Source organism: Felis catus, chromosome B4 (assembly GCF_018350175.1).
Source record: "Felis catus isolate Fca126 chromosome B4, F.catus_Fca126_mat1.0, whole genome shotgun sequence".
In the NCBI taxonomy this organism is placed as follows: domain Eukaryota; kingdom Metazoa; phylum Chordata; class Mammalia; order Carnivora; family Felidae; genus Felis; species Felis catus.
This window is the reverse complement of record NC_058374.1, coordinates 44687544-44697793: the sequence shown is the minus strand read 5'-3', so window position 1 is coordinate 44697793 and position 10250 is coordinate 44687544.

The window sequence follows — 10250 nt, the reverse complement described above, 5'->3', positions numbered from 1 at the left end:
GTTTCCTCATCAAAGTTTCGCCTAATGGTTTTAAAATCAATCGATGCTTCCTGCCTAGCTCCATTATATTATTAAGGTTTGGAAAATGAAAGTTTTCTAGTCCTATCATTCTTTCTGCATTTACTGGGTGGGATTGTCCCCCAAAAACTTCATTTGTGAACTCTTTAAATTCTTTGAAATGAAATTCACAAACAGAAGGCAGAATAAATATTTGATTTTTACTAAATTTTCTGAATTTTCAGGCTAATCAGTTTTGTCTCTGATAATCTTTCATTGTGACCATAATTTTTCACATAAAATTATAAATTCAAGCAATCTTTGACATTTGATTTTTTTTTCCATCTATAGCAATCATTACCATATTTCTGTTTAAACCTGTCATTATCATTTCAAAATTTAAAATTGCCAGTGGAAACACTTTTGAGTTGATTCCTGAGTCCTTTACACACTGTTTCCATCTAAGTTTTGTTTTGTAGCTTCTTTTGTGATCTGGCACAACAAATTATCCTAATGGTGTGTGTGTGTGTGTATGTGTGTGTGTGTGTGTGTGTGTGTGTGTGTGTGTGTGTGATGTTTCCTGCTCTATCTGAAGTTACTTACTTCTCCAAGGAATCCTGGTTGCCATTAATAACCGTTAATATTTGAAATGGTAATGTAGAGACTGGTGGTGTTTATTAGACTGGAAGGCCATTGTTTCTATAACTTTTGGTGTATCTCGCTAAGAAATACATGTGTCATTTTAAAGGCCATACTTCTGTATTTCAATTCAAGTTTAAAATGATGGGCTTTTAATCCTAAATACTTTTATTTTTCTAGTTGGATCTTTTTTGTACACTGAATTCTTGTGATACCAATGCAACTGCTTATTTATTTTTTTCTACATCATGCATAAAATAATTTCAAAATGTCTTTACCAATATGATAACTGAAAAGACTGCCACATACTGTTTTTGACTGCTTGCAAATGTTTTTTTTCTATAGAATACACTGGTTTTACATAAAAAAAAAACAGTAAGAAACCACTGTATTTTAGTCACTTATATTTCTTTTTTCTGTACAATAGTATTACTAATTTGACATAGATTTAATTTGTTTCGGTTTCTTTTAAGTTTTTGTTGCCATTCATTGTTTGTTGTAGTTATTTGAATGCATTCTAAAGAATGCAAAATGTTTTCATTATTTCTCAGCAAATTCACCAAGTGGATAGTCCCATTGTGTCGATGAGAAAATTAAGGCTTTGAAAATAAAATCATTTGCTTGAGGCCTCAAATATAATAGGAATTCAAGTAAGAATTCAAATTCGGCTTTGTCTAAGCCCCTAGAGCCTTTAAATCTGAACTACTTTACCATTGTCACTAATAAACTACTTTTTTGGAAATATACACTTCTCTTAATGCTAGTGAAGGCTGTACTCTGAGTGAGTTCTAGCTGCATATATAACTTTGTGGATGTGTGTGGGAAAACAGAAGATCTCACGAGAGTCTCCACAGCCAATAAATATGCCAATACTGAATTAATGGAGGAGCAAGGGGCTGGAAGAGGCCTGGGTTTCTTTCACATAAAACTGATTTATGATATATAAGCCATTTATATTCAATTGTTCCTATGAAAAATACTTGATATTCGCTTTTCCCCCTAAATAACTCAATGTTGTTAGAATGTGGACTCACATAACCAGAAGTTCACGGTCGTGACAAGTGATGCCCATGTTAAGAGCATGCTTTTTCTATACTAGAACTTTCTTGATCTAATGTTGGTTTTTCACCAACATCTATCCTATTTCAGAACACTACCTTTCTCATAATCTAAATTTCTATGTGTAGTTGTGACTATTTCTGGGTTCTATTCTTTTGATCTCTTTGTGTGTCATTTCCAACCACACTATTTTAACTGGAGACTTTTGAGGCATGTTTCAATAATTAGTAGGTCTAGCATTTCCTTATAGCTACTTGCACTTCCTGTTTATTTTTCCATATGAACTTCAGTGTCAACTTGCCCAGATCCACCAGTCATTGGATCCTTATTTGGATCACTTCAAATTTATAAATCAATTTAAGAAAAGATCCTAGGGGTGCCTGGTGAGTCAGTGGAGCATCCCACTTCAGCTCAGGTCATGATCTCATGGCTTGTGAGTTCCAGCCCCGCTTCAACACAGACCCTGGATCCTGCTTTGGATTCTGTGTCTCCCTCTCTCTCTGCCCCTCCCCTGGTCATGCTCTCTCTCTCTCCGCCTCTCTCTCTCAAAAATAAATAAACATTAAAAAATTAAAAAAAAAAGAAAAGATCTTAACCCAAAATAGGTGCCCTTACCTTTTTAAAGTATATTTTTTGTCTCCCAGGAATGTTTTACATTTTTTGTATAGATTTTTGAATAGTCCTTGTTAAATTATTCCCAAATATTTCATCTTATTTGTCATTAGTGTAAATAGGGTTTTTCATTCATCATGTCTTCTTACTGGTTTTATTTGTGTAAAAGAATGTTGTTTATTTTTGCATATTAACTCCACAACCTGTTAACTTATTTTTATTTCTTATTATTAGAGGAGTTAGGTTTATCATCAATTTTCTCATATTACTTAGGTATATTATCATACATGTGCAAATACAGAGAGTTTATATATATATATATATTTAGATTGCTCTAAATATATATAATATGAATATATATATTTAGATTGCTCTAAATACATATAAATATAAGTATATATTTATATATAATATAAATATAAGTATATATTTATATATAATACAGATATAAGTATATATTTATATATAATATGTATTCTTTAATATATATTAATTAATTTAATGTATCAATTAATGTATTCTATATATTATATATATTTAATAATAAATATCTATAATATAAATATATATTTAATAATAAAATTATATTATATATATATTTAGAGCAATCTAAATATATATATTTATATTATATACATTTATTATTAAATATATATATTATAGATATTTATTATTAAATAAATAATATTTAAAATATTTAAATAATATTTATTATTAAATATCTATAATATATACAATATATTAATTAATATATATTAAATTAATTAATATATATTAAAGAATATATATTATATATTATTAAACATATATTATTTAGAGCACCTAAATATGTGTGTGTGTGTGTGTGTGTGTGTCATATTATATATCTTTCTATCTATAGTTTTTAGCTTAGGTACATTGGCTATACCACCAGAACAATGTTAATAAGGAGTGCAGATAATTCCAATAAAATACCTTAGGACTTTTTCTGCAAAGTAAAACCTTTAGAATCCTCACAAACACATGTACATATACATATGTACATGTACATATATACATACACAGGCATAAATATATGTATGTACTTCAGATAAGAAAGTAGTATCCATACATTTCTACTTTTTCCAAATGTTAGATATCCAATATTTGTGGAGGTTTCAAATGCGGTTAAAAAGAAGGCATATTTTGTACTATCACTATATAATACTCAATGCATATCTAAAATACCTACCATACTGATTTAGAGTCTGGCGCTTAACCGACTGAGTCACCGAGGCGCCCCAATTTGCTGTTTTAACAAACAACCGTAGCCCATAATAGCTGAAAAAGCGCAAGTCTAACCATCCTAATGCAGGGTGAGGTGAAAACGTGCAGAGAAAGAGTAGCACACTGGATCATTTACACCATCTGTAGCTTAACTTATTTTTGAGTTCAAACTTGCTGCCTTATATTAAGGGCGGCCTGTTAAAATCACCTTCTATCAATGTGCTACTATTTCTTCTTGCATCTATTGTCATTTTTATATGATATAGTCACTGTTACTGAATAGACTCATAACTGTTCAATCTTCAGAGTAGCAGGTATCCTTTAAGACTAGAAAGTGGTTTTTTTTGGCCTCACGGAATCCTCTTTAGACGTGATTCTTTGCCTCTGTTCAGACCTCTGAGCAAGGTTCACAGCACCTGCGTTCTTATTGCTTCCGTTTGCCTTGTAAATCTCTGTTCATCACTTTACTTTGGGCAACCTACTGCTTTTCTGAGTTTCATCGACTTCTGCTTCATTTCACCCTTTTTTTTTTTTTTTTTTTTTTTTGTATTTCTGTTCTCTTTTATGACCGCGTGAGGATATTGTAGTTAATGTGCAGGGTGGCACTACCATTTTTATCAGTTTTGTGGTTGTTTTCTTTTTTCAGAGATTGACTTTGTAGGTAAAAAAAAAAAAAAACGATCCTTTAATCACATCCTTGAATTGTTAAAGAGGTTTCATGTAGATGTAGTCTGTTTTTGGGTTTGTTTTTTTTTTTTTGGTTTTTTTTTTTTTTTTTTTTTCCATTTTTATTCATTTAATGATCACGGTTCCTAGTTAGAGAGCTCCCTCTTCTGTCCGCTGTGTGCTTTTCTGTGCAGTTTCCTTTTTGGATGTCGACGTGCAAGGTGCGGTGGGGAGGAGCAGGCAAAGGCAGGTCTTTTTTCTTTCTCCTTTCTTCGGGATCCTTAAATCCTCAGAATTCTTCTTCTTCTTCTTCTTTTTTACTTTCAGTCATATCTCTAAGAGGCATCACCTCTTCTTTATTCTCTTTCTCTCAACAGGAAAAAAAAAGTGTTTTTCCAAGTTTCTCACAAGTCTTACGTTCCAAACCCCCTATGAACCACCAAGTCCCAAACTACGTGAAGTGCCCCGGAATTTATGAGTGCAGTTTAATCTTCCTGGATTGATGATGTCTGTGCTTCATCGACGTCTTCTGTTGTCTTTTTCATAGAATATTTTAAGGACGAATCCCCCGGGCGCTGCACCATTTGCATTAAGCAGTAGGCCGGAGAAAGAGCCCTGTTAAATTTCTTTTCTCTACGTACAGCTGATTTGAAAGTGGTGGTGCTCTGAACCATCCGATGCTGAAAGGGCATGGGTCTTGCGTGGTTGCATTGGCTTTTCTTACTGATTTTATGTATCTGCGGGAGGGATGGGGGTGTTTGAAATCAGGCAGTGTCCTTGCAGTATGAAAATGGAGGCTTAGCCAGTGTGTTTATGAAAGCACCCTTTCTTTTAGATCCTTCCTCTAAAATGCACCTCATATTCTCATCCAGTAACAGCCTGCACGGAGACTCTTACGTTTTCAGTGAATAAGCAATTCTAAAATGTTAACCTGAAGTCGCTAAGTTCTCCATGTACGCATTGGCTCTCTCGCGGTCCCTCTGTGTCATTTATTTAATGTTTTTGTCTGTTTTGTTTCTGTTTTTTTAGAGAGAGAGTGCATGTGTGAGGGTGGGGAAGGGGCAGAGAGGGAGAGAGAGAGAAAAATCCCAAGCAGTCTCCGAAGGCAATGCAGAGCCCTACGTGGGGCTCAATCCCACCACCCAGGGATCATGGCCTGGGCCAGAGTTGAGAGGCGGCTGCTGAACCGACCGAGCCACCCAGGCGCCCCAATTTGCTGTTTTAAAGGCTCTTTTAGCCCATAATGGCTGAAAAATGTAACTCTAACAACTTTAATGCAAGGTCAGGTAAAAATGTACAGAGAAAGAGTAGCAAGCACGCTGGATTTTACAACGTAAGTTTTATTTACTTATTTATTTAATGTTGACTTTTGAGAGACAGAGTATGAGCAGGGGAGGGGCAGAGAGAGAGAGAGAAAGAAAGAGAGACAAAGAATCCGAAGCAGGCTCCAGGCTCTGAGCTGTCTGTCAGCACAGAGCCCGACGTGGGGCTCGAACTCACGAGCCGTGAGCGCGACCTCACGAGCTGTGAGATCATGACCTGAGCGGAGGTCGGCCGATCAACCGAGTGAGCCACCGGGCGCCCCTGCAACATAGGTTTTGTAGGAGCTAGAAGCATCTCGAAGAATATTGTTCAGAAAACCTCAGCAGGTAATTAGAGAATATTAAAAGCCCTAGCTAGTGCGATAAGATGCTGTTTTATGGCACTGTTTTTACAATGGCAATCCCTCTCCCAGTCATGAGATGAATCTTACACTCACACAGGGTGATATTTGTGTCCATTTAAATCCAGTTAAACTGCATTTGAGTGTAATTCAAATCTGATTTAGATATAAGTTAGTGGTAGAGTGAATTAATCTCTATTTTATATCACTTAAGGCCATATATATATATATATATGCATGTAAATTATAAATCTGTAATATGCTTATTTTTATTTATACTTCTAGGGGAAAAAATTAACCACATGACATCAGTAAGATGGCAAAATAGGAAATCCCAGACCCTACTTCCAACCACAAACACACCAATTCAATAACAATTCACAGGCAAAAACTGAGAGGTTTTATGCAGCCTGGGTGAATGCAAAACTACCCACTTGGAAGCCAGCGGGAAAAACTGAGACGCCCTCTTGTCATAATGTTTACCCCTGGTTCAAGTCTATTCAATCAGGAGGAAACTCCCAGTTCTCAGCTTTCCCTGTGGGAGGGAGGGGGTAGACTGAGTGTCTAAATGCCCTAACTTTTCCCGGGGCCACCCAAATGACCGGATTCTGTCTAGCCTATTTCAGAGTGCTGATGACACCCAGCATAATCCAGCCTCAGTGAGAACAGTGACGGTAGGGTAGCCTGGCAGTCATCATCATCTCAGCCTTCAGTCTTTCTAGACCTTCCGGCTTCTATCCACTGCCATGGTTCAAGCACTCAGCTTATTTTTTTTCTTTATGGTAGTTCCTCTCTTCTGAGTGCCAAAATCTGAATCATCTATTGCCAGGTAATGCATTATCCCAACACTTTGTAGCTTAGAAATAAACAGGTATTGGGGCGCCTGGGTGGCGCAGTCGGTTAAGCGTCCGACTTCAGCCAGGTCACGATCTCGAGGTCCGTGAGTTCGAGCCCCGCGTCGGGCTCTGGGCTGATGGCTCGGAGCCTGGAGCCTGTTTCAGATTCTGTGTCTCCCTCTCTCTCTGCCCCTCCCCCGTTCATGCTCTGTCTCTCTCTGTCCCAAAAATAAAAAAATAAAAAAGAAATAAACAGGTATTATATCACACAATTTCTGAGGGTTAGGAATCTTTGAACAACCCAGAAGAACGAATCTGGCTCATGGTGTCTCGTGAGGTTTCCATCAAGAGGCTGGCTGGGCCTGTGTCCTCTGAAGGCTTGTCTAGGGCTGGAGAGTCAGAGGCTGTTAAAGAAGAAGAGGTCTCATTACTTGCAGTTGGACTTCACTTGCTTGCTGGCTGTCCATAAGAGGCTTCAGTTCCTTGTCACATGGTCCTATCAGCAGAGTTTCTCATCATACAGTAGCTGGCTTCCCCCAGATCAAGTGATAGGGGAGAGAGAAGAGAAGAAGCCATACTATCTTATATGATCTAGCCTTAGAAGTGGCATATTTTCATTTCTGCTGTATTCCACGGGTGACCCAGATCAACCCTGGTACAGTGTGGAAGGCAATTATGTAAAAGTAGGTACACCAGAAGCTGAGTTGAGTATCACTGGCAGATACCTTGTAGTTTGGCTAACACACATACTTTATGGATTTTCACCTTATAAAATGAACGCATAATATCAGACACAACTGTTTTCTTTAAGTGTATTCATTTTACTCTGAGAGAGAGAGAGCGCACAAGTGTGGGCAGGGAAGAAAGAGAGGGAGAAAAAGAGAGAGAGAGAGAACCCCAAGCAGGCTCTGCACTGTCAGCACAGAGCCCCATGTGAGGCTTGAACTCACAAACCGTGAGATCATGACCTGAGCCGAAATCACGAGTGGGATGCTTAGCCAACTGAGCCACCCAAGCACCCCAAGACACAACTGGTTCTATATGGAAAATTTTATAAGTACATTTACGACTAATAAGATGTGATAAGGCAAGAAGGAAAGTAGGATTGGTGCCTACATATTCTCCTTTTGGACACTTTGGCAAGGGTTTGCAATCTATGGCCTGTTAAACCAAATTTATCCCACCATCTGTTTTTGGAAATGAAGTTCTTTTGTAACACAGCCAAACCATTCATTTATGTATTATCAATGCCTTCTTTTGTACCACAATGGCAGACTTGAATAGCTCCACAGAGACTGGTTCACAAAGTTGAAAATATTTACGACCCAGTTCTTCAGAGAAAGCTTTCTAACCCCTGCACTAAGATATAAAGAGAAAAAATTCAAAAGGCCTAAAATTGTGGAAATGAAAACAGGTATTTAGATATTCCAAAGATTTAGGTAACTGAAAGAAATCATAAGGCTTCAATTAGCATACCCATAGAAGGCTTTTAAAAAAGGCAAATGATATAATACAACAGGAGAGAATTCAAGTAAGAATTTGGGACGAAAAAAACATGCAGGACCAAACTCCCCAGTGTTCTTACTTCCACAAAGGTATGATTCATACCCAAATGAAACTGCTGATATTTCTGCTGGTATTTATGCGACAAAACTTGGTTTTAGGAGAGCTCAGGCAGAAGTTTACTGCAGAGTCTGGTTACATAGCGGAGACAGGATATCTAACCAATTATCTCAAGTATAAGTTATAAATAAACAAATTGGTTCTAGGTGCTACACAGGAAGTTTGAACTTTAAAAAAACTTACCGTAAGTTTTTTTCTGTTAGTTTTTCTGTTAACTAACTTGTTATTTAGTTAGGTAGCTAACTCACTGCCCTAATCATGGCCAAGAGTCAAAAACCAACTTTTAGGGGCACCTGGGCATCTCAGTGGGTCAAACATCCAACCTTTGATCTCAGCTCAGGTCTTGATCTCAGGGTTCTGAGTACAGACCCCACGTGGAGCCCATTTCAAACAAAACACAACAAACGAAAAACCACCAACTCTTAAGTATCTCTGAAGATAAGCAAAGAGCTGTCTCAAGCCAGCTATACAAAAACTCCATCTTTAATAGGTAACTTAAATGTCACTAATGGAGGAATTAAGAATTAATATATTGGAAAAAAATTTTTAAAAAGTATTATTTGTCCTCACTTTTATGAATTTGATTCTTGGTTATCTCACCAGGAATCAAAAAGTAATGTTTACATGCAATAAACTATGTAGCAGCACTTACAATGTATATTTTAGGGGATGTTCGTATGGTAGACAGATGACTCTCAAATTCCCATGACCTGGTGTATGTCTATACAGTCCCCTGCCCTCGAGTTTCAGTGGGATTTATGAAGGTGATTGGGGGTTGCTCTGTGATTAGATTACACTAAATGGAAAGATTTGGCTATTTTTCAGGTGTGATTAAGGTTACAAATTAGTCAATTTTTAGTTAGTCAAAAGAGAATATTGTAGGTACACCCGACTTAATTAGTTGAATACTTAAAAAAAAAAAAGACTCCAGAGGTGAGAAAGAGAGAGGAGTGGGCACCTTCTGGCCTGAAGAAGTAAGCATTCCCGGAGTGACTGTCTATGAAGGGGGCAGCCACTGGGGGGTGAGGGTCTAAGTCCTAAGTCCTACAACCGAAAAGAACTGAATTCTGCCACCAGCTTGAATAAAGTTGGAAAAGGACTCTGAGTTTCAGATAAGAATGCAGCCTGGCCAAGACCTTGATTCCAGCCTTGTGAAGCACTGAACTAAGGACTAAGCCAGGCCCAGCTCCTGACCCATAGATACTATGACATACAAACATATGCTATTTCAAGTGTTTCATCGTATTTAGCACCTTCTGTTTCCTCATTGCGCTTGAGATCATAATGAATATATGTGAGTTCTCAGTAAAAAGGCAAATTGAGCTCTAGGCACCTCACAGATTCATCCTGGACAAAATTATAAAAAGTAGACTATCCTTGCTTCACTACAGAGAAAACCACTCTAAGTAGAAAAGCAAAAAAAAAACCCAGAGGAAAATTGCCTTATGGGAGGAGGAGTGGAAGGTGGGATATTGGGACAGAAAACTAGTGATTTTCATTATTAGCTTATCTATGCTATTGTTAATGTAACTGAATTTTTTGAATTCACATGGACAACAAAGCCCAAACATTTTAGATACCCAGAGAGGGCAATGTGTGTTCTCCTAGTCCAAGTGACACGTTTGATTTATATCATCTTGTCTTTTTCATGATAAAACTTAGTCATACTTCTCCTAATCTTCATATGAGAATGTGAAAAGTTCACCTGGTTGTCTTATTATATTTATATTTTAAGAACTAAAACACACAAGGCCCCTTTCTCTTCCTGACTCTTTATTAAAAATCAACTTGAGGTTCTTAATTATTATAATTCAATTGAAATATAGAAATAGAAAGCAAAGAAACACGTCAATATAAAATTTTTAAGATGTACATACAATAGTTTTACAAAAGAGAATTGGCTTTTTATA